Source organism: Macrobrachium rosenbergii, chromosome 1 (genome assembly GCF_040412425.1).
Source record: "Macrobrachium rosenbergii isolate ZJJX-2024 chromosome 1, ASM4041242v1, whole genome shotgun sequence".
Lineage (NCBI taxonomy): Eukaryota > Metazoa > Arthropoda > Malacostraca > Decapoda > Palaemonidae > Macrobrachium > Macrobrachium rosenbergii.
The window spans coordinates 2,064,758-2,090,374 of NC_089741.1; the positions used below are offsets into that span (position 1 = coordinate 2,064,758).

Consider the following 25,617-nt stretch of genomic DNA (forward strand, 5'->3'; position numbering starts at 1 on the left):
AGAGGGGGTGTCGAATTTTTTAGTCGCTAAGAAAATAACAGACTGGGTAGAAGCTTTCAATTGGAAGCCAAAGGCTTCCTTAGCTTAGATAAATCGGATATCAGGCAGCGTTGCCGGAGTCATCACTTTGAAGTGTAGAACCTGGGACGATCTTATGGGTTTTTGAGAGCGTAATATGGAACAGCTGGAGCTGGCGATGCAGTTCGAGATCTCAGATCTCTTTTCAAGGTCCATAAAGGCCATGATTCGCTGGTCACATTTTTCGAAGAAGCTGAGAAATTCTGGTTGGGTAAATAGAAACTCTGTAACGATAGAGAATCTTGAGAAGCTGTTGCAGTATGAGAGGATCCTGAGTGACGTCCCTGATGCTATCATAAATAGTTTTGACAAGGAGATAGAAAGGGGTCGGACGAGAATTTACTGTTCTCTCAAATTCGTAAGCACATGTCAAAATGCCCTACAGCAGATAACTCCTTTTGGACGGGCTGCCAAAATCTTCCGGGGCTATTCGAAGCATCAAACACAGAGTAATTCTGATTCCACAAGTATGAGGTTATGTGCCAAGACAGAGGATGATAAGTCTTCTGCAAGTTCAGGATCTCAGGGCGTTTTTATAAGTGTAATAGCCAAGGCCATACTAAGAAGTTTTGTAAGGTAAAATAGTGTGGCACTTGCAAGTCCGCATATCACAATTGGCGGTTTTGCCCCTTCTTGAACAGAATGAGTCTAGAAGCACGTCTCAGGGCGCTGGTCTGGCAGATGGGAGAACTCCTTGAGGGGTTTTCAGGAGCCTCTTGGGGCCGACAAAATTTTTGGAGAAAGGGAAGAGATAAAAAGGGTTGTCTCTTGTGATAGATGACTTCTAGGTGAACCCTCAGTGCCGAAGCCAGTGGTAAAAGGGTCTGTGTATGGGGTTGATGTGAATATCTTTATAGATACAGGCACCTTTATTAATTTGATGAATTATGAATTGTTTCGATCGATGTTTTCTAATCATTCTTTGAGGCCTGCTAAAGAGACAGTATGTGATGTTCCAGCATGTAGGTTATGGGTTTTGGGCTACGTAAATGTGTGTTTATCTCTTGGGGGTAGAACTTTTACAGAACCATTTATGGTTATATGAGGGGCTGCTTTTGGGAATACATTATTACTGGGTCATCCAGCGTGTCGGCAACACAAAATCTCGGTTCATACAGGGTTATGCGGTGTACCTGTTGGAGTACCTGGTGTTTTTGTACCTTTCGAGGGAATGGATATAAGTAGAGTGGATGATGGTAATGGATCGGGTGTACATGATGATTTGCGGGTGGATTTCGAACATGTTTCTGTGGGTAGGAAGTGTTATAAGGGGATTTTGTCGGATGATGTGGTTGTAGGTCCTGGTATGGTTTCTATGGTGAAAGTTCGAGTGAAAGGAGTGTATAAACCCTGACAGGTGTGTGTGGATGAGTGTAGCGAAAAGCTGAAGGGGGAAGCGTGTACGGTTTCTATAAGCAATGTATCGAGTTCAGGGATACTTGGGTGGAGTTGCTAAACTGTAATGATTCAGTTCGGAACTATCAGAAGGGTACTTGTGTGGTTGATTTTGTTGACTGGGTTGATGAACATAATTCAGTTGCTATTGTCGGGAACATGTGTGAATTTTCAGAAGCAGATTTACAGGCTAGGAGGTAGGTTTTTAAAGGATATATGGAGGGTGTGGAAGATGTTCTGGCTGAGTTTGCGGACATAGTCGCACTTAAAGGGGATAAGTTAGGGTTAACAAATGTGTTAGAACACAAGTTCATTTAGAGAATAAGACTAAACCTATTTTTGTTCCTTCATATAGGATTCCTTTTAAGATTAGAGAACAGGTAGAGCAAGAGGTTAATAAGTGGGAGGAGGAAGGCGTTGTTAGGCCCAGTTCCTCGCTTTTTAATTTTCCTTTGTTAGCAGTGCCTAAGAAAGATGGTTAATCAGTCCAGGTTTATGTGGACTTTAGGAGGTTGAACGAGAAAACCATTCCTGATCGTTACCCTGTGGCGTGTTTGCCAGATTTATTTATTGAAATTTGGGGGCAAGAATATTTATTCTTCAATTGATTTGATACAAGGGTACTTGCAAGTACGCTTAGCGAGGAGAGTCAAAAGTATACAGCATTTTCTTTGCCGAAGGGACATTATGAGTTCACGCGGATGCCATTTGGTTTATAAGGTAGTCCTATGACATTTACTAGACTTGTGAATACAGTTTTGCATGGCTTGTTAGGGAAATCCATATACGTATGTGTAACAGTCACGGGGGTGACCTTTGGAAAGGACATGATGACCTGGCGGGCACTTCTGCTGTAGTCGGTGGTGTCGGCGCCAAGGAATGCCTGATAAATGCATTTGTGCTTTGCTCAGTTAGATGCCGAGAGTTATCTGTTCACGTCTTATGCTCGTATCCAGAAATCATACGACGGTTCGTTGTATGCGATCGCCTTCGTATTGACGAATGCGATCGCATGGTTTCTGGATACCAGCCTTAAGCACATGGAAACAATGTGTTCGTTCGGTCACACTCCAAGTGAGAGCACGGAATGAGCATGGACGCAGACATTCCCAACCACATACAAATTACCACGAACTTCTCGGAGGAAGACGCCTCCCTCACGCAACCCCCTCAGGCGCTCCTCCATGCAGGTACCTGCACCCCGTGCGATGACCCCCCTGATGGACCAATCAAAGGCGGCCCTCAGCATAAGGCTACCGCCATTCACCAATCAAAACGCATTATCCTGGTTCTACAGGGTCGAAGGGCAATTCAGGGTAGCAGGCCTAACTGACGAGGTGTTGAAGGCGGACATCGCCATCAACGCCCTCCCGGAGGAGATATATATATATATATATATATATATATATATATATATATATATATATATATATATATATATATATATGTTTATATATATGTATATATATAAGTATATACATATATATAATATATATACATACATACATATATATAGTAGCAAATATTCACTATCACTCAGTAGGACCCGCAGAAATTTGATCAGGGGGAGGCACTTTTCCATATCACAATCTCTCCCCCGAAATTGGTGAGAACCCAGTCCACCTAGGAAAGTCGTACCACCACACTACAGATTTAAATACTGCTTTATTTTCAGATAGTATTACAAATGAGGCAACATTAATTTTGCAATAAGAAATACCAAAATTATTAGTGCATGATTAAATAATCAATATATATGTATATATATATATATATATATATATATATATATATATATATATATATACAGTATATGCGTGATGGTTTGATGATTATTGATATATCTCGCCTCATTAGCAAAAGTGTCCTAGGTTAAAACCTACTGTGCCCCTGTTGACCTTAGTAATGAATTAGGTACCTATTAGGTACCTATTGTGGCTAGCAACCTTATCCCGAAAATTTCCGAAAATCTCTTGGAGCCCATTCTCAAGAGGGAAGAACGTGCGTGAGCACACGCACACTCACGTATAGACACATACACATTTACATGTGCATTTTTACTCAGGTTTTATTGGTTAGTTGATATTTTTTTGTACAGTACTTACTGTAAAATATCAAATCAGAAACATATAGACCGTTTCAGGATTAAAGGAGATATTAAAAAGTCAAGCCTATGCCGCAGGATGTTCTATTTTAAAATTTTAGCTGACAAAATGGTTACTTTTAGTCTTAGGTTTAGTTTACTTCTGTCGCCTTTTTTAAGTTCCTCTTCTAGGAACTTTTATGGAGGATTATGAACTTTTAGCCTTCAGCTTGCAATGATACTTTACACTTGAAAAAAAAGCGACAGGAAAATCAAGTACAGGTTGAGAGGGATCGTCCAAAAAGTCAAGAACAGCTTACAGTGAATTCTGTTTAGAAGGTTGACTTTATTTCTTATGATTTTATGAGCAGCTATCGGCATGTTTTATCAGAACAGTTTCTTTTTATTTTTGCTGCAAGTGTCGAGAATTTTCCTCGATTTTTACATCGGTTAGTGCCCGTTTTTCTGGGCAAGTATACGAAGTCCACTGATTATGGCTTCGAACCAGCACTACAGGGTGGTAGTTACACCAAACGCCAGTACATTTTCTATTTTATTGCAAAAATAAACTTCAGCACAAAAAAAAACATACCCAAGCTATATAACACTACGTTAATAGGAAAAAGTTACATGCAAATTTACAATGATTTTACATTAATCCAACCTATACCTGGGTTTACAATCAAGAACACTGAACAAGAAGCAAAGGTCGAATTCTGGAACACGTGGGGGCGGCAATAATGACGCAAAAGGTTACGTTAAATTTGTTACAAATCACTGAAATCGCAATTTGACCGTCTACGAATGTAATGCTACATGACATGATACATATCAATGCAAGGCAAAGATGGGCGTCGATCAAATTGGAGAAAAAAACAGTACAATTATCTAAGTTTTCGTGAACGATTCTGACAGGACGGTCGCCTGCGACACACAAAACATGTCTGTTCAACCTCGTGTCTAGAAGATGAGTCAATGGAGTTCGCTTCGCCAAGAGCGTCCTTTTTTAGAAATTTCAAATTTTTAACTACTTTACTGTAAGTAAACTTCTTAGTTCCAGAATTCTATCAGTCAAAATTGCGATTTACAGTTTACCCCTCGATAATAAAAGATATGTAACAAAAGAAATAGCAATATCATTGCACATCAGAACCATCACGTACGTTCTCCACGTCACTCATTTTTTCTCGCCAGGTAACTCACTACGTTTCGTTTGCTATTTCTACCATAGAGGGTTATATACCTGGAGTTGCGATCTCTATACCACTACTACATAGTTCGGTGGTCTTCCACCAGGGCGACGCTGCAAAGCCTTGCAGCCATCTTTAAAGGTCTGGTAACCCGTAAATTGAACAAGGGCTTAATCATTGCCGTCTAAATACTCAAAGCCTGGGCATCCCAGATGCGAGATAACTGAGACGTTACCAGCTGAGGTGGTTGATCCAAAACAAATCGTCACTCAATCAGTCTGCAGTCTGGTGCCGTCCTATCCTGTGGGACATTCTCCGTTCCTGGCAATGTTCCACGTATAATTTGTGGTTTGGCTATCAATGTTGGATTTCCTGCAAGGTAAGAGTTTTGTTAAGTGGTGTTAGGGAAATTAGATAGGAACAGAGAGAGAAACGTAAACGGTAGAAAAAGTAGAGAGGGAGAGAAACGTAGAGAATAAAGGAGAGGCAGAGAGAACAATGATAACGCCTAGGTTGTGTCGTTGCTGAGAACGAAGATAGGCTGACCGAAGTAGAAAACTTCTTCCACGAACTCAAAACAGTGAGAGAGTATATCACGTCCAGGGCCATAAAACTGATCGTAAAATTTGGAAACTGTGGCCTGACAATCTAGCTTACTCAAGCCATGAGTCAGCACCACCAAAAAGCAAATGCCAGCCAGCTCTATAACCCTGCCTTCAATAGGAGGCGTTTTCATGGAAACTCCAGGAAATTGGGGCTGGACAAAGTGATGTACTTCAACACCCTCCAATCAAACATTCTAGGGAGGGTCTTTCACACCCCTCCTAAGATCATTTCCAATCAAGTCCTCTAAGGAGAGATTTGAACCACACCCACTAAAGTCCTTCCCAATCAACTGTTTGAGGGGAGGCCTTGCAGATAAATCCTTCCAACAGGTGGAGATTGCAGATAACAAGAAATCCAGGGTTCGAGAGCCAGGAGAGGAACTGAGGAGAATAGATTCGAGTTAACATCCACCAGGGAGAGTTACGTCTCCCCCTTGCTTTCGTGCTCCCCAAATAGACTGAGTTGAACTATTTTAACAAGAGTGATTTCGTTTACACAACTGTAACATGTTAAATTGTACTGATTTTTTATAAGTAATATTTCGTTATTAAAAGTAAGGAAATTACAGAACTCGTCTCTATTACACCTTTCTGAGAGATATTAATACTTCGAGAAAACATTCCCTTCAACAATAACAGGTACGAGAAGCAGTAAGGTGGAATCTACAATCGGCGAAGCTCGCAGGTGAGATTAATATACTTTCAAAAGGGACGCATTACAGTTTTACATAGTTTATTTATTGTAGTTGCAGTGGAAATAAGAATTTTGCTACAGAAGTTCATTTGCTGCATTACTAGTCTGTTTATATACGGTAGCCCAGCTTGATATCTTTGAATATCTTGGAAATGCTGAAAACTAAAAGTTCTGCGTTACTTCACTTATTATAATATAGTGGTTGTAACAATACCTGCCGTAATTTTATACTGTTAGGTGGTTTTCACCTGGGATACATGGTGAAGATTTGGAATTTATTGCCACTGCATTATAATTCCCACAGTCCATATTGTGACAGTGATTTTAATAATATACGTAGCTGATTGCAACATCGCGGATAATTCGAAGTAGTATACATAGAAAATATTATTTCAGGCAATTTTTATATAGACCTGTTCATTTCTACCGCAAATTATTTTTTTCACTCTTGTAAACTTAACTTAACCTAACCTAAGAGTGAAAGTCAGTGCTCTGCGGCCAAAATGTCTTATAAAGAAAGTGTCTTAATATGCTCAGAAATAACTATTCTACATCTTAAAGTTCAAATATTCTTCATAATGTCATGTGATGGAAACATTCTTAATGTAGTGTTACTGTGTTTATAAGTTCAGAAAAAAACTACTTATAATTGACAGTATTTTGATGCAGAACTATAATGTATATAATAATCAACAAGATTATCACTTAAACTAACTAATTGACACAATTATATCTTTCGCTTGTAATCAAGAGAGGTTAAATTTTTTTTACTTTATTTCCACGAAATTTGGTGGGCAGATAGGATAAGCAACAAAAGATTTTTTATCATAATTCCACATAATTTGTTTTGTTTGACGGGTTACCGTAATATTATTTTGAAGTTTGGCTGAGAATATTTTCTCGAAAAGCCTAGTGATACCTGTGATTCTTACATATATATATGGAAGCTTAACTTAATCTTAAGATAAATAATGAATTCACTATAGTTGTTCCTATAATCTTTAGTCACGATTCCATATTATTCGCTGTTGAATATTTTTATAACTAAACTTTTCTTTGCACCGTTGTTCCACGTCATTATTATATTATATATTTTGCAGATGCCAAGGTCGTGCTTTTTACTGGGATGCAAGATTAATTATTATTCCTGTGCAACAGAGGTGTCAGTGTTCCGCTTCCCAAAGGATGAACCATATTGACTCTGGGATGAACAACGACGGCAGCAATGGACAAAAGCCATCCATAGGGAAGACTTCACGCCAACCCCTAATAAAGTGGTCTGTGCCAAGCATTTTGGAGAACTTTTCATCATCACTGAAGACAGCATTACACGCCCCGGTGGAACTGTAATTACAGGCAAGAGAGGGACCCCAGCTCTGAAGAAAGATGAATACCCCGACCTCTCTCCTAATCAACCAAAGTACATGTCATAGAAAGCACCACCAGCTCGTACGAATCCACAGATAAGAAAAAGACAAGGTACATAAACGAGATGAATTACAGTTTCAAACATGGATGGAAAATGACACCATAAACAGTTTTGATGAATTTGTTAATAACTTTATTAGTAAGCCATCTAAGGACTGGCTGTTTGTTTCAAGTGATGGCTCTGCACCTATTCTTAAAGTTAATTGTAAGGACCAGACAAAGCTAATTGTAAATTTTAAAGTGATGAAAGACTTAAAAGTTATAGTTTGGTATGAAAACACTGCTTTGGATTAAAAAAAAATTCAAATGGCTTTTAGGATCAAAAAACAAAAGTGATCGGTGGTCAAAATTTGAAAATTTAATAAGTCACTTGATTTCCCACCCTGAATCAGCTGTCAGTGATATTGATAGACCCACCCAGTGTATTAAAGGACCAAGAGTTAATGGAAAGTGAATCAGAAAATGACAAGTGTTCAGAAAGGGGAGTGTTATGGTTGTGTGCCGAGCAGCTAAAATTGTTTTGTAAGAAGAAAAAACATCCAGCTGTGATTTTTTTATCTGGGCATATAGTGTGTATTTGTCAAGCCCATCACTGCATTCCTTTGGTAGCCATTAGGAAATGAGTTTCTCCTATTGACTATTTACTGTAATGTTTTAGAGTAAATTGTATGTCTCTTTAGAGTCAAGTCCCAGCCTTCAGTGTTTGGGTTACCACGTTTTCAGAACATCCTTTATTTTGGCGCATTTTGTTTCTTTCTACTGCTCCATTTGGATTATTATGTGCTGTTATTTTGACATTTCTGTATCTCATAAAAGTCACACAGTTTTCTTTAGAATGTCACTAGTAAATTCGAGCAGCATTGTCTGAGAGCAAAACTTGAGGACAAGGAATGTCTGGTTATGGTTCAGACTTAAAGGCTTGCCATCGTTGATGCTTCTCTGTTTCTGTTTGGAACACTTCTACGTATCTGGTCACATCAACAAAACTAAAATCTGTTTATTTCTGATGGTGTTCGGGAATGGACCCAAGAAATCCATTATGACTACTTGAAAAGAATTTAATTCAGGATACTTCCAGAGGAGCCTTGACGTTGACATTCCCTTTATGTACATTACATATGGTACAGTTCTGAACAAATCAACTAGCATCTCACTACATCGAGGCCAAAAATAGTTTCTAGTGATTGTTCTAAGACAGCTTAATTCCAGGATGTCCTGATAACTTGAAAGGAATGGGTTAGTTTTAAGATCGTCCTGTATTAGTGTATTAGGAATGTACAAACGTGAACACACTTGTCTGGTCTTGGTTTTGTACAATAATCCATCTATCAACTGAAACTCTGAGCTTTCCTCACCTTGCAAGAGGTTACCAATTGCTGTTGAAGTGTTGTCGGACGGTCCCAGGCTTTTACAGCCGTGTCTTCCTTGTAGAGAAAGCCACAGGGGATGGAGACCGGTCATAGACCTCTCTCCCTGAACCACCTCGTTCACCAGACTCGCTTCACGATGGAAATGACGTGTTTCATGGCCGCTTCCATCAGGTAGAACGACTTCATGCTTATGGTGGACTTGAGGGATGCGTGTTTCCAAATATTCATTCATCCATTCTCTTGCAGGTACCTCTGCTTTATCCTCAGGGAGACGGTCTTCCAATTCAGGGCACTCTGCTTGGGCTCTTGACTGCTCCTCAGGTGTTCACGAGTCTTCTATCTCGTGTCAGCTTGGGCCCATTGGCACAGGATACGTCTGTTGAGGTATCATGACGACTGGTTGGTCCTGGCGAGCTCCCGCTCACAGTTGCTGCAGGAAAGGGATCGACTCCTCGAGCTTTGCCACGAGCCTAGGATCATGGTGAACCTGGAGAAGTCAGATCTTACCCCCAAGCAGAGGATAAAGTACCTGGGCATGCTGATAGACACTGTAGCAGCAAAAGTCTTTCCTGGGACTCTCGTATCAGCAGGTTCATGCAGGCGGCACAGCTGTTCCTGTCGGCAATGGCAAGTCATCATCGGTCACTTGTCGTCACTGGAGAAGCTGGTACCTCATGGGTGTGTCTTCACCTGCGGTCTTTACAATGGAGACTAAAGGAGTGTGGTCCCAGTCCCAAGTCCCCAGTCCTTTCTCATCCCTCTTTCTGAGGAGGTGAGAGAGGATCTTCGTTGGTGGATGGATGACAGGAACCTCTTGATGGGAGTATCCCTGCATACTCCCCCTCCGGACATGCTGCTGTTCTCAGACGCATCGACCGAGGGATGGGCTGCACACCTGGAGGAGTTGGTGACCTTGGGAGTGTGGCACCGAGACGACAGACACCTTCACATCAACATCCTGGAACTCAAGGCAGCCTTCCTGGCTCTCAAGAGTTCCAGGATCGAGGATGGGACACTCTGTGGTACTGATGAGCAACAGTACCACGGTAGTGGCATATGTCAACAAGCAGTGGGGTCTGGTATCCCTCCGCTGTGGTACTGATGAGCAACGATACCACGGTAGTGGCATATGTCAACAAGCAGGGGGTCTGGTATCCTCCCGCTCCACCAGTTGACGATGCAGGTGCATGAGTGGGCCATGGCCCACTTGGTAGAGCTGTCAGCCAGGTACATTCCAGGCAAAAGGAATATCGTGGCAGACAAGCTCAGCTGCCAGAATCAGGTGATCGGAACCGAGTGGTCCATTCACCGAAGTCGCGGAAAGGCTGTTTGACCTGTGGGGCGTCCAGTCATCGATCTGTTCACCACTCGGCACAACAGAAAATTCCAGGTCTTCTGCTCTGTCATGCTGGACCCATGGGCTGCTGCAGAGAACGTGTTCCAACACCTGTGGGACAACCTTGACGTATATGCCTGTCCTCCATTCTGTCTGATTTGCAGTGTGATCAACCAGGCAATGATCACTCTGAAGCTCAGAATGATTCTGGTGGCATCCAAATGGCTGCAGGCCATTTGGTATCCCGACCTGCTAGCCCTCCTTTCCGAGGCGCCAAGAGAGATCCCCCTCTGGCCCAACCTGCTGTGTCAAGCCCACGTGGAGCAGTATCACCAGGCGGTGCAGTCCCTGTGTCTTCACGGCTGGAGGTTATCCACCATCTCCTGCAAGCGAGAGGCTTTTTGCATCGCGCAGTAATGGAGATGGCCGGGTACCTCAGACGATCCTCTGCAGTGGTATACCAGGGAAAGTGGTCCGTCTTCTGTGGTTGGTGTCGTGGACGGGGTATCTCTCCTGTCGGAGCTACAGTAATACTTCGATCTTACATGATTCGAGTTGCAGGAATTCACACACACACGAACTTTTCACTGGAACCTAATTAATCGGCATACGTGATTTTTTCCCAGTCATGAAATTCTCGAGAAACCCTGCAGAAGTGGTTATGTTTAATTTTTTGAAGTAATTTACAAGTTTTCATGCTTTTAAAATGCATAAAATTTTATGCTTTTGTGTAAAAATATGAAAAATGCATTTGATGCTTTTATGTAAAATCTGTATGGAAAATGCATTTGATGTTTTAATGTGTTAAATCTGTATGAAAAATGCATTTCATGCTTTTATGTGTAAAATCTGTATGAAAAATGCATTTCATGCTTTTATGTGTAAAATCTATATGAAAAATGTATTATTTTTATTTTTGTACATGCATAAATATGATGCAAAGGTATTTCAGCACATTCACTTTGTGTACTTTTACAAAATGTGATACCCATTTGCAAAGTTACTGCACTTTTCAAAGATGATACCCTGCAGAAAATGCTTGTTTAATGTTTGATGCACATTTAAAGATTTCATGCAGAAAATGCTTGTAAAATGTTTGGAAAATTTATATTTATATTTTTTTAACTAAATATCATATGGAAAATTTTATTTATATTTCTGTACATAAATATCACTGGGACTTATGTCCATTTGTTGTTCTTTGTCATCACTGGACTTTACATGACCTTGAGATGAGGTTGTTCAGTCACGCTCATTTGATATAAATGAATTCGTTAATGTAATATCAGAGATGTAACTAAGAGTTGTACAAGTGTCATTCTTTGAAAATTACTTTGTTAACCTCGGAGAAAAGTGCTGGTGCAATTTGTATGTGCATGTAATTACAGCACGTTCAGTTGGTGTACTTTTACAAGATGTGATACCCATTTGCAAAGTTACTGCACTTTTCAAAGATGATACCCTGTAGAAAGTGTGTTTAATTTTATAAGTTTTCATGTTTTTAGATGTAAAATCAGAATGGAAAATTTGTTTTAAATATCTAACTTCCTAAATAGTTACATATATATAGCTTTATTCAGTTACTTTATTACATTACCTGTACAGTATATAATTTTAAATTGATTGATTTTCACCTGTACCTGACTACCTTCTACCAGGTAATTATGAACCATTTTTCAATTGTTTTATGAAATTCCCTACTTTTGTTGACTGATCAACACGTTGACGTTTTGCTCTGACGGTTTGCTTTACTACAATTGACAAAGAAAACCCATGAATTAGTTTGGTTTTTCGTTGATGGCTTTCGCTGATTTTGGATCTTATGAAACTTTTCAGTTTCTCATTGTTAGCCTATCATTTACGGTTTCCTTTTTTATGACTAAGTTAAATTGTTCTTTAAAATTGCTTTTCAACTTTAGTTGACATTTAAAAGTTAGAATGTGTGTTAGGGATGCAAGAACCGGCTTTCATATTTAGGCTGCTCTTAAACCTGAAATAAACATTTATTAGAAATTTTTAAAGATCATGTGTGTGCACTTGATGATAGATGCAAGGAGTGTGAAAGTTTGTCCGAGAAAGAGCGGAGAGAGTATGATCGCTATATGAGGCGATTGGAAATACAGAATTAGGAGAGCTAGATCTTCCAGTGTCCTTTCAGCTATATATTATGATAGATAAGTCCTTTATAACTATGTATATATATTTTATATTCCTGATCCTAACCCTAAGGCTTTTATGTAATATATCCTCCTGCTGAGTCGGGACAAATGATCCGTCTTTAAAGGATATAATGGCTGCTATTTCACCATAGGAGTTTCTGTAAAATCCACGCTTTATTTCTTCCAGAATAGGAAGTGATGTTGAGGGCAGTGCAAGGTTTTTTTGTCAAAAGTTCGGTGACAGTGTTAGTGCAGTGGAGGGTGCGTCTTCGTGTTAATCACGCTTTTTTTTTTTTTTTTTTTTTTGCTCCCCAACCCCTGGGAGAAGGGATGTTTGTTTTGTGTAAAATAAATTCAAGATTGAATTTGCTATTTTCCCTCGATTTCATCCTGTTGAGCATCCCAGGATTTCACCCCTTATCTGCAGGAAAACAGATGAGGACGTATTTATTTCATGCCCAGATTTTGACGCAAGACCCAAATTTTTTTGTGGCGTTTCAGTCCATGTTGCCAGAGTCTAGACCTAGTCAAGAGAGCTTGAACATCCCCTTCCCGCTTCAACAACCCTCTTGCAGCAAATGGAGCTTAGAGTGATTCCTGTCGGAAGAAGACGGGCGTCTTTTCTCCAGCTGCTAAACAGAGTGTATTTCCCTTGCCATCTTTTCTCCATAAGAAGAAGACGATACATGACTTCAAATATACGCTCAGTCCCCGTTCTAGAAACGTGTCGCAAGCTGACGCCACCACCTCTTCATCAAAAGATCCCAGCTAGAGTCTCCGTAATTGTGGAAGCTTTACACAGTGCCATCTCCAGTTGTTTCCAAGCAAAAAGTGGCACCTCAAGTTATCTGTTTGGTTGTTAGCAAAAAAAGCAGTTTCTCATTCGTTGTTTTGACTGTTACAAGTTTATGCAAGAGAGAAGAAACACACAAGAAGGAATACTTTTATCACGTCAACAGACCCAACTAGATAAGGATAAAGAATCAGAACAACAAGACGCTGTTGTAACCAGCAAGACTTGCTGCCTGATTGCATGTTGCAGCGCATCCACGCTTCTTTTAAAATATTTTATAAATATTGTATTGTTGGGAACAATTGCTAACCTCCTCGCAAAAGTTGGACGCATGTTATCGTAAGGTGAATTAGCACGATTCACACGCTTCCCCCTAGCATATATCGGAAATAGCGGATCCTTTGGAAGAGATCTCGAAGAGGAAATCATCTTGAAACTTTTCATGACCCTGATCTGAAAAGAACTTCTTACTCTTTTAGGCGGACTTATTTCTAACGAAATCATCATCATTGTTCCAGTCCTCCCTCACAACTGTTTGATGATAGACCCCAAAGTCTTCCTCATTCAAGAAGACAGTGTTGGCCAAATCAGTGAAGAGATTTTTTCGATAAATGGTTTTATGATTGGTATTTTGAAGAAGAAGTAACAAGGAAAGACAACTTTTATTTTTCCCCGACAAGATTGGCTTTTAGATCCAGCTGCAGTTGAGTTTGAGATGGTACAGAATGCTCTGCATTTTATAGTTCCTATATCCTCCCAGGGGACTTCTCCAGACACACACACTCTTCACGGAGAACAGCCATGACAAAGCCAAGGTTCTGTGGTCCACTTTCTCATGATTTGGGTTCATTTGCTGAAATTATCCTTCAGAACTATTGAAGTCTTCAGCTTGATGGACTGGACTCTTGCAGCTCTTGCAGAGGTTTCAGATTTTCAGAAGAATTTTCACGAAAATGCACCTTTTGCCTGTCTATTAAGATAGCTGTGAGGGAAGAATTTTCGAACTTTCTGCCCTTTTCTTGTGTTTAAACAAAAACGAGCTAGTTCTGTTTTAGAGGGTTTTAAGTATGGAGTGACTTTAGCTCAGAAATCTGAACTGTTGTATGCTCCCCATCTAAACAGCTCTTCCCTTCAGAGCTATTATTATTATTATATATATATTATATATATTTTTTTTTCAAGATCTGATCACAAGGATTTCTATAACAAAGTTCTTCCGTGAACTTTTAGCCAGGAAGGACAAACTCAAATCCTGCCATGTAAGGTTGCCCTCACGGAGAGCCCTTTTGGTGAGATAATCAGAAAATGGCTGCTGGAGGACAACTTTTAAGAAAAATTTTTATTTTAAATCAATCTGATCACTATACAACCTCCAGACACAATCTTGGAGCCAGGTTATCCCACTTTTGGCAAGAGTGGAGCCAAAGGGGAGCCCCCGTATGGACAGTCGAATACCTGAAAAGGATACAAGATTCCCTTCCTAAAACCCTTCTTTCAAAGAACCACGTTGGAGTTGACAGCTACTTTGATAGTTCAAATAAAAAAAAAAAGAACAGGTGACCCAGATGCTTCAAAAGCAGCAATAGAAGAGGTAACTGACCTCTTTTGATAGTTTAAATAAAAAAATAAACAGACTTTTTCTGGTACCCAAGAGCTCGGGGTTAGGTTGGAAAACCAGTTCTGTTGGAAAAAACACTGAACAAATATAGCCTACCCTAATTAGTCAAGTTTGCCATGGAGACATCTGTCAGTCTAGCAGGCACCAAACAAAGACTGGATGGTTTCAATAGACCTACAGGACGTAGTGATTATTAATATCAATTAATTCTGAACTTCATGCAGAAAATATCTGATAATTTGTGCATACAAAGAGAAACCTATCAGTTCAGAGCACTTTGTTTTGGACTGAGCCTACACTATTTTATCTCGATGGCATCGAACGTAGCTCACTGGTTACATTAAACTGGGATACTCTATTTCCACACCTCAATATTGTATAATCAGAGCCAGATCGCAATGCAAAGTGTCTGGAGGATCTTTTAAAATGAATTTGACGCAACAATTACTGTAGTAAATCCAATAATATTGTATAACGCCTTCACAGGACATCATCTACCTGGGGATGAGGATTCAATCAGTGGTTTTTCGGTTTTCCAGCCCCGAAATCGATTCTAGATTGCTCTGTATTTAAGCTCTTTCTAGGGAGATGGACCTGTTTCTAGGGAGTGGATGAGTCTGCTGGGGACCCTCTCCTCGATCTTACAATGATTCTCCTGGGAAGACTACATCTACGTCCACTTCAGTTCCATCTGTCAAGCTATTGGAAAAGAGGCCAAGATCTGGAGACGTGGATTCCGATCCCCTGGGAATCAAAAACATTTGAGTTGGTGGAACGACCCCAAAAACTTCAAAATCTGTAAAATGCATTTCCTTTTACTTCAAAATCAAAAAAACCCCGACCTAGTGTTGTATTCAGAAATTTGTATCGGAAATGGGATTTGATGTTTTAATGTGCAAAATCTCAGGTCTATGGGAAAACCATCATAAGAAATGGCATATAAAATCTGTCAAAAACGAACTGGTGGCCATTGATCTTGCAAATGTCCACTTTTAGGAGAAGGTCCAGAACAAGATTGTACAGGTCAATTTCAGACAACACCACAGTGTACTTTTACATCATGGAAACAGGGGGCACTCGTTACTGCACTTTTCAATGATGATACCGAGGCAGAAAATCTTGTTTAATGTTTGAAGAAACGAACAATAACTTTGATCACCCGCTTAGGGAGAGAAAAAGAGCGGATCTTCTCAGCAGAGGAAGAAGGTTCTCATATTTGGACCTTACATTTTTGTGCAACAGGCTTTGGAAATATGTGGGGAGAACCATCAATAGACCATTTTGCAACACAGAGAACAAGAGGTTACTTTCTACTGCCTCCAGTCCCAGACCAGGAAGCAGTGGCGGTTGATAAAATGAATTCCTCAATGAATTGGGAGATGGAACTAAGAGTTGTATCAGTTCATCCATTCAAAATCCTAGACAGAGTCATGAAGAAAAGAGCTGTCGAAATTAATTTACCTTTTTTAGCTCCATTTTGGCCCATGAGACCATGGATCACTGTTTGGGGTGATTTGAGTGGCAAAAGATGGTTCCAGATCGTTATTTTCTCTTGATTTCATCAGACAGCCACATATAGAGAGATACCATCAAAAACAGTAGTGATGTGTCTTTCAACCTAACTGCCTTTGACTTAAAAACTGGCAAGAGCTCTCCAATTTTAATATGATTGCTGCAAGAGCCATGTTGCCGATGCATGATAATTTATAATCAAGCAGTACCAATCAAAGTGGGACGTCTCAGCTCAGGGAATGGTGCAGGAAAATTTAGCAATATTTCCTCTTTTATCCAGTACCTCTCTAACTCAACTGGCACCTTAAATTTTCTTCTGCATTTGAAAACCCATCTTTTACCTAGCAGTATCTACCATCAAAATATATCAGCATGCTTCTACTCCGTCTTCCGTCACAGAAATATTGACGTGTCGGAGACAAGGACCTCACTACCGGATCTCATAAGGTCCTTTGAGACAGTTAAGAGGAAGGACAACCCGACCCCCTTGGAATTTGGGCGTAGTCCTAAAATTTTTAACCTCGAATAGGTTTGAACCTCTCACAAGGCTTCATGGAAGGATCTCACTAAGAAGACCCTTTTTTTTAAACTAGAAAATGGCTGAAGAGATGGAGGAGAACTACAAGTCTTTAGCAAGAAAGTAGGCTTCAATGGGGAAAATGCAGTCTGCTCACTTCAACTTGGTTTTCTCGCTAAAAATATTTTATAACCCTTCCCAACCCTGGCCCAGATCTTTTTAACCATACCAGGGCTGTCTCATTTAGTAGGACAGGAAAAAGAGAGACCTTTGTCCAGTTAGAGTATTTTAATTTTATCTACAAAAGGACCAGAAACATGAGAATTCAGACAGAAATACTGGTGCTCAGTGAAGAAACCTCTCGTTACCCTTATCAAAGAATGCGCTGGCGTTTTTATCAAGGACTTAATAAGGGAAGCTCACCAAGAATGTGACAAAAAGCTGAATCCTCAAAGTCAAAACGTGAGGTAAGAGTTGTTTAACTGTATGGCTTATAGACACAACAGGTCTATGAAATCGATTTTGGAAGTGACTTTTGGTGCTGCAAATCTATCTTGCTTGTTACCTGAAAGAAGTACAGACCCAATATGAGGATTGCTGTTCCTGGTTCCGGAAGACTCCAGGCTTGAAAGGAGGGTACTACTGCCTCTACCCTTAACCTTTTTTTTTTTTTATTGCATAACTTTGATGATGGTTTTGTCTTGATTTGAACTCACAGGTTGTTTGTTGAAGGTTGTTGCAACCTTCCACAGTCTGGGGTTCCAAGTCTAAGTTAGGTTTTATGGAGTGTGTTATTTAGTGATTTTAGTGGGTCAGGTGGTCAGCTCTTTGTCCATGGCTATGCCAGGATAGCAAGGGTGGTGGTCTAGTCATGTTGGTTGAGGACCGTGGTCAGCCCCATAGAGACTTGGATGGGAGCCCCTGGATGGGTGCTTTTATCTCTAAGGAATGCAGGCGAATGAGGCAGGATAATTATGAAGCCAGCTTCCTTATCAGGTAAGAACCAGAGTATGTTTAAGCTAATTTAAAGTGTTTAGTAATTATACGAAAGCCCAACTGGTGTTTTGGTTCTCTAACCCACCACCAATGGTGTCAATCAGCTGTAATGATATTATTAACTACCAATATTAGATATTTAAAATTTTTTCATTATAAAATAAGTTTTTAATATTTACCTGGTAGTTACATATATAAAAGTCCCTCCTCCTCCTCTGAGAACAGAAGGCATGGAATTTCTGAGGACAATTGGGAATGGTTCTAGTTACCTGGTTTTGGCCTTCAGGTTGGCCACCTGACCATCTATCGGCGATGCAGAAGCAGAAGAAAAATCTGCCGTCTGGCCTAAAGTTTTTCTTGGGGTAAAGCTATATAATGTAACTACCAGGTAAGTATATTTAAAAACTTATTTTATAATGAAAATACCATATTTATATATTTGCACATAAATTTGAAAGAGAAGAAAAATCCAGTATAGTTGTTACTGTATTATTTTTGTATATGTATTTTGCATAATTTTTTTTTTTTTTTTTTTTGTAATGTACTTACCTTCTACAAACAGTGTACTTACCTTCTTTGTAACATTATGTACATGTTTTGGCCATATTGAATTTTTTTTGTTATGACTGGCCATCCAAAGAAAATGGCTTTTACAAGATGAAAAAGAAAATGGCATTCCATGAATTAGTATCATTAGTATAAGAAATTTTGAAACTGTGCAGTACTGGCAGTTTTATGTCAACCATTTATTTCATTTTTAAGTGTAAATTAAGGGTGGAAATTTTTTAAATAAAATTGTTCAAATAACTTTTAGTTCATTTAAAACTTAATTAATACTTTGGGAAAATGATTAGGATCATATTTAATCAAACTCTAAGAATGTACAATAAACTGAACCTATTAGCATTTTTAAAGACCAAATGTAAACTTCAGATGGCACCTTATGCACGAGGGGCTCTGGAACCTTTGTTGTCTTGCATATTAGAATTTTGACTTTTTCTGTTTTAATATAGTTGGTTTGAGATCAGTCCTCATCTTCTTACCGCCAGCAGATGAAGCTTCTCTCCTGATAGGTTATTATGGAATTTAATGTGCCACACTCAGCCTAGTCTTTTTGAAACTTTCACCCTCCTCCTTTTCCGAGATTTATTACTGATGAGAAGCTTTGTTCTGATCTTGCCCACCCAGGGATCTCAGGCCCCTTGTTTTGATAATTGATGACTTTCATTCTAAGGAGCCTGACTGGTACGATTAAGTATGAACCTTTATGGCATTGGGGAAGATAGTTGGCGAACTACCATGGACTTTTGTTTTGATGTTAAACACTTCACAGGGGATGGGAATTAAAATGTCACTTTAGATTGATCTTATTATTTTTTACTATAGACTCAGAATGTTGACCCTGATGCACGGTTCGAGTCTTTTGATCCCCTCCCATAGAGAGCTTTGTAGGTAATGAACCAGATGAGATGCTACCTGTGTCCTGTTAGAGTGCTAATTCTCAAGCTATTTTTGTAGATGAAAATGACGTCTCTAATATTAAGTGTCAAGATTGTCATATAAATTTTTTCTGTTTCAAGAAAGAAAAGTTTCCAAGAACAAGATCTAACTTTCTGGCTTCATAAAATGATAAGGAAGTGTATTTGCTGCTGGAGAAGAAACACATCAGATTTTTTTCTTTCTTTGCTTGTTTTAAGAGCTCAAAATCCGCAGTGTTGGTCCGAAAATCACATTTAAGGAAGAAACTTATCAGTTCTTCAAAGTGGTGAAGACAGAAAAAAAAAAAAAAAAAAGGACTTGACAGACCACCTTCACCTCCTTCTACCTCTGGGATGTTGCTCACAAGTCCTTGGACACTTTTTCCTTGGGTCCTTTGGTGGCTGCTCAACAAGTTGTGTAGCTTACTCTCTCTCCTTATCAGGTCAGGTTGCATCTCACCTAAGACGTTTGGTTGTGATTGGGAGATTGAATGTGGATGATTGGCCTGGATATTTTATCAATCCCCATCTCGGCTCTCTTCCCACGGGCAGGAGTAGATAATGCCGTTACATGTTGGATCTGATGGCTGATGCAGGTAAGCACTTGAACGGGGCTCCGTTCTATTTTCCGTTGAGGTTATAGAAGAACCCCACTCCTTCCCCTTGCAAGTTCAAGGAGACCATGACAGTAAGACAAACCCAATGCTTGTGATTGCTTTAATGTCACCGACTCCAAGTTGCTAGGCTACTTTGCATGAACTGATGATTCCTCTTTCATGCAAAGGGACTTAGGTCTGACAATTGATCCAGTAAAGATAAATATACAACCCATCATTTTGTCAGAGGGCAGTTTCCCTTCCTCACTCTTCATCGACCAGGAAGGGAAGACAAGGTGTGGTGAACTCCAGTCAGTTCATGGTAGAGACTCACTCAGATTCCTCCTCCAACCAGTGAGTCTTCCTAATGTAAAGGACTGATGGTTTGATTATCTTTGTTCTGAACAAATCAAAATTTTTAAAAGTAAATTGTATTTTTCCTAACTACTGTATAAATATAAACCTGAGGTCCTTTACAACATTTGTTTTGCCCACCTCATGCCACCCCTCAATCTGATACCTTTATGTAAAGGCAAATTGGAATGTTTACATCCGAGTAAGGCGGCTATGCCAAAATGATATCCTGGATGGTAGTTAACTAACCACCTTGTTTGAAAAAATCAGCCCCATTTACAGCCTAATGTGGCTGAAAGTAATTCCTAATGTAAAGATAATGTTTGTAAAAATTAGAAAAGTACAATTTACTTTTAAAAAGTTGAGTTTGTTTTTGGTTATCGGTGATTTTTGGTTATCATCACACCTCAGAACGGAACCCCACCGATAACCGGTTTTTACTGCCTGTACTATCTTCCCAAGAAAGAAGTGTCTAAGGACACATCTTTCTCCTGGCTTATAAAGCAATCAAAGGAACTCAAATAGCTGGTGATGCCTGTTTGCCAGTCATAATGCAACCACCTGAGAGCTCACGTTTTTTCATTGGCTTGGTCTGTCTCTATGCTAATTCCGGAAGTTTCTTTCAGTCTGGAAGCAAGATGTGGTTTTATAGACCACAATTTGAACTTCTACTTTCAGTCTTTTGGCAGGCCCTTGGAACCTTTTTTTCCTTGGTATGGTGGTGGCTGCTCAACACGTTGTGTGTTCTTACCCGGCTCCTTCAAGAGGACAGGTAGCATCTTGTGCCTTATTTCCATGTTGGTTCTGAAAGTGAGAAGGATCCTGAGAGTACTGGCCTCTCTTCATCCTCCTTCCTCATCCTCATACGTCTCCTCCTTCGGGATGAGAATGGGACTTGAACTGACACTTGTTGGTTCGGGCATGTGATGCGGTAAGACTACACATCGAGCAACCGTTCTATTTTTCTTCTAGAATCATAGAAGCAATTCCGTTCCTTCCTCTACCAAGGGGAGGAAGGAGAGGAGACTCTGGCATAAGGAAAACCCTTTTTCGGGTTTTCCTTACTGCCTCCGACTCTTAGATTCTTCCCAGCCTATTTCGTATGAGTAATGGTTCCTCACTCATATGAAAAGGTCCAGATATCTGACATTTGATTTTGCAGTTCCTATACTCCGATCAATATGTCGGAGGCACAGTACTCCTCCTCGCTCTTTCGACCAGGAGGAGTAGCCCAGGTGTGCAGAACTCCAGTCAGCTTAAGAGACTCGCTCAGATTCCTCCCTCCAACCAGTGAGTCTTCCTAATGTAAAGGACTGATGGTTTGTATATTGTGTCACAACAAATCACAGTTTTTAAAAGTAAATTGTATTTTTCCTAACTATACAAATCTGAGGTCCTTTACATTACATTTTTATGCCCGCCTTGTGCCACCCCTCAATTAGAACCTGGACTGAAAGGCAAACTGGAATGTTTACATCTGGGCAGGCAGGTATTCCTGCCAATAAAAAAAGTAAATTACTGCCTAACCACCTTGTTCAAGAGTTTAATGGCTGTGTCCAGCTGTAAAGAATCAGTAATGGAATGTAAAGGAACTCAGGTTTGTAAAGTTAGGAAAAATACAATTTACTTTTAAAAACTGTAATTTGTTCGTGAGACTTACCTGCCAGATATATATATAGCTGTATTCTCCGAAGTCCGACAGAATTTCAAAATTCGCGGCACACGCAGTGGCCGGGCAGGTGGTTAGTACCCATTCCCGCCGCTGGGAGGCGGGTATCAGGAACCATTCCCATTTTCTATTCAGATTTTCTCTGTCGCCGGACTGTCAACACCTGTTGTCAGTTCCTCCGCCATTTGGATTTCGAAATTTGTTGTCACTTAAGTATTTTGGTTGTTTTTTGGTATTCGACTGGATCTGTGACTTGGCATACGCTCTTTGTGGACCGTTTTTGATTTTGCTTTTGACTTTTCTAATAATTAAGATGTCTTACCTCTAGCTATTGAGTCTGTAGCTTGGGTGAATGTAAGGTGAGGCTATCGAAGACTTTGATAGTTCCTCACTCTTTATGTATGATATGTAAGGGTGTTCAATGCTCTATGATAATCGGTAATGAATGTGTGGGATTGTCTGAGGGTGAGTGGAAGAAATATGAAGCCTATATGCTTAAATTGGAGCGTGATAGGCTGAGGAAATCTTCCTCCTAGAGTGCATCCTTAGATGGACAGTCAGGGTTTTCTCCTACTAGTAACCCTGTAGTAAATTTTAGTACTAACCCTGTAGTTTGTTGCTGCAGAAGGTAATTCCCTGGCTCTCGTGTGGAGTCAATGCGTGCTCTTGAAACTAAAGTGAATGCAATTCAAACGCATAGTGTTAGTGCTAGTGCCCCTAGTTGTGGGAGGGGGCGTCAGATCGGCCCTATAATGCCTCTAGGCCTGGACCTCTGTCGAACTCCCAGGACCAGGGAGGGGGCATGTCGAAAGTCGCATGAGGGTTACGGGGCTTCCCACCGATCTGGCGTCCCTTCGCAGGTCCTGATGACGCTACCCAGGCTGCCAGGGATCGTGCTCAGGCACGCATCCTGAAGGATTGCTTCTCGTCCTCCGACACGTCCTCCCCGCCTCGGGGTTGGAGCTCTCGGTTGGACTCTCCCTCTTAAGAGAAGCTTAGAGGAGAGGACGCTTCACGTCCTCTTCCTCTAGACGTTTGTACTCTTCCCGAAAAGTTGCGTGCGTGTTATATTCCTCTGCAGAAGAGAATAAAGTGTTTTTCGAATGATGACGCTACTCGACCCCTGTCGCGCTAAGGCAAAGGCTAGAGCTTCTTCCCTGTGGAAGGAAGTATACGTCTCTCGCCCCTTTCCTTCTCTCAGGTTCAGCCCTTCTCCCGAGAGAGTGGCTTCTCCAACGCGTAAGATTTTGTTGGGTTTGCAACAACAGCTGAATGCTCTCATGAACCTTTCAAGATTCTGAATCTGCCTGTTAAGAGGTACAGACTTTCACCTTCGTCTCCTGCTTCGTCTTCCTCGTCTGCTAGATGTTTTGGGGCTTCTCGTCTGTCGCCTAGAGAGAGTGTTTAGTGGCTTCCTATTCGTCTTCCCGAGTTGAGGTGTTGGCCTTTTCTCTTGTCTCGCGCCAGGAGCGCGTCTTGCTCTTCGTGCGCTTCTCACGCTTCACGCGCTCCTCACCTTGACGCTTTCGCACGCCCTAGCCATGACGCGCGCGCGCCACGCTGTGACTCTCTTCTAGTACTTGCCACGGAGCCTCTCGTAAGCGTCACGCCATGACGCTCCGCGCTCGCTTCGCCGTATAGCTTCAAGTCTTGTGTTGACACCGCTCCAGTTGTTCATCATGTCGCACAACTACCCGCTTCAACATCTGATGTCCTTCTTAATTTAGCCAGTACTTGCTTCGGCAGTACATATACTAAAATTGGAACGATACAGAGAAGATTAGCATGGCCCCTGCGCAAGGATGACACGCTAATCGTGAAGTGTTCCACATTTTTATGTTTACTATACCCATTTCTAGTTGACGACTTCTTCGTTCGCATGGGGAGTTCCCGCCACGTGTCGGGCGAATCGGAACTACTTTCACCACTCACTCAAGACCCGTCCAGCTGCGGAAGAACATCCTCTTTCGTCACAGCCTTTGTATGAAGAGAAACTTCTTTCGTCTTCTTCTTCCTGATTATCAGACTCTGGCTTTTTTCTTAAGGATCTGTTTCCTGAGACTTTTCAACCTTCGGCTCCTCTCTCTCACCTTCGCAGTTGTCTTTGTCTTAAGGGGAGCGTTTGTGAAAAAATCGAAATCAAATTTTCTGGGATATTTTATATATGGCATCATACATATCCTGACTATCTTCTCAAAAGTTTTATTTAAAAGTTCGCCACAGTTAGGAGTTATAACAAAACAGTAACCCTATCATAGTCAAATTACATTTTTCGTATAATGTAATGTTATTGTCAGTATATCGGTGGTAATTTCCTTTTAGCTATGAAATAATAATATCTAATGCGATCTATGGCAACCTGTGGACCTAGTACGCATCAGCGAAAGACAGGAATGCCGCAGGGCAGTCAGTGTGCAGTCAGTCAGTAGCAGCTCAGAGCTTGACTAAGTAAAACGTCGCTGCCCAACCTGAGCCGTGTTTGACACTCGCTTCATTTAGCTTCATTTAGCGAAGTTATATTACTTTGCAGGTCTATTTTTTGGCTTTTCATTATGTCATAAAAAACATCAAACTGTGTAACAGCAAGCAAATAAATACATAGAGAAGCAAAAATATCGTTTTTCTCAAAACTAAAGTTATCGACATTCAAACTGCATCTCCTTCATAACGCTTGCACCGATCTCAGATACAAAAAGTAAACGAAAGCTAAATGTTTGCATAACAAAGGGGCTTCCATGGGAAGCAACACGAGACCCGCACCACGAGAGAGAGTTTTTTTTTCCCGAAGGAATGTCACTTCCAAGAGAGGTAGCAAGTGACTCCCTTCATCTCCAGACTCCCTTTGCAACCAGGCTTCATTTTGCACAAGCCTGGAAAGAGTGAGGGGCAGACGTTTGGTCCCTCCTACTGTTAGAGAGAGGTTACTTGATTCCCTTCCTGTCTCCTCCTCCTTTGTTTTTTGTTTCCCAACTGCCTTCCTGTCAAACAGAAAATTGTTTGACCTGCTCGAACAGATGTTCGAGCGGAGAGCAGTGGAACAGGTCTTGGACTCGGTGTTCCCCGGGATTTTACTACAGATTGTTTCTAGTCCCAAAACTTTCAGTAGGCTGGAGACCTGTCTTGGACGTCAACAGGTCGAACAACTTGGTCCGAAGGAAAAGTTCAAGATGGAGACCTCGCAGTCAATACTAGGAGCCCTTCATCCCGGGGATTGGATGGTATCTTTGGATCTCCAAGATACTTATCTTCACGCCCCAATTCATCCACGTTCGATGAAGTATCTCAGGTTGTCTTGGGGACTAGACGTACCAGTTCAGGGCTCTCTGCTTTGAACTCTGCACAACGACCATACCACGTTGAAAACACCGCTTCTCGTCCGATCAGCGAAGTTAAGCAACGTTGGGTCTGGTCAGTACTTGGATGGTGACCGCCTGGGAACACCAGATGCTGTTGGCGCTACATTTTGCTCCGAGGGTGTTTACACGTCTCATGAAAAACGTTGCGATGCAGTTGCACCTGTCGCACGTCAGGATCTCACTCTACTTGGACGACTGGTTGATTCGAGCGTCCGTCGGCGAAGGTATCTGGAGGACCTTCAGTTGACTCTGCAACTCGTGAAGTCCCTGGGACTTCTGGTCTGTGGAGAAGTCGCAGCTGATCCCCTCACTGTCCATTGTGTCTGGGAATTCAGATGTATTCAGCGGCTTTTATAGTGTCTCCGTCGCAAGAACGGCAACTTCTATGTA

General features: G+C 40.9%; 1 non-coding gene and 1 pseudogene across 1 annotated transcript; both read left to right on the forward strand.

Moving 5' to 3' along the window:
- Positions 1-23,601: 23,601 nt before the first annotated feature.
- LOC136841939 (U6 spliceosomal RNA) lies at positions 23,602-23,707 on the forward strand. The gene has a single exon (XR_010854127.1). It is a non-coding gene; the product is annotated as a U6 spliceosomal RNA (small nuclear RNA).
- A 1,502-nt stretch (positions 23,708-25,209) lies between these two features.
- Positions 25,210-25,327, forward strand: LOC136841904 (5S ribosomal RNA; annotated as a pseudogene).
- The last annotated feature ends 290 nt before the right edge of the window (positions 25,328-25,617 follow it).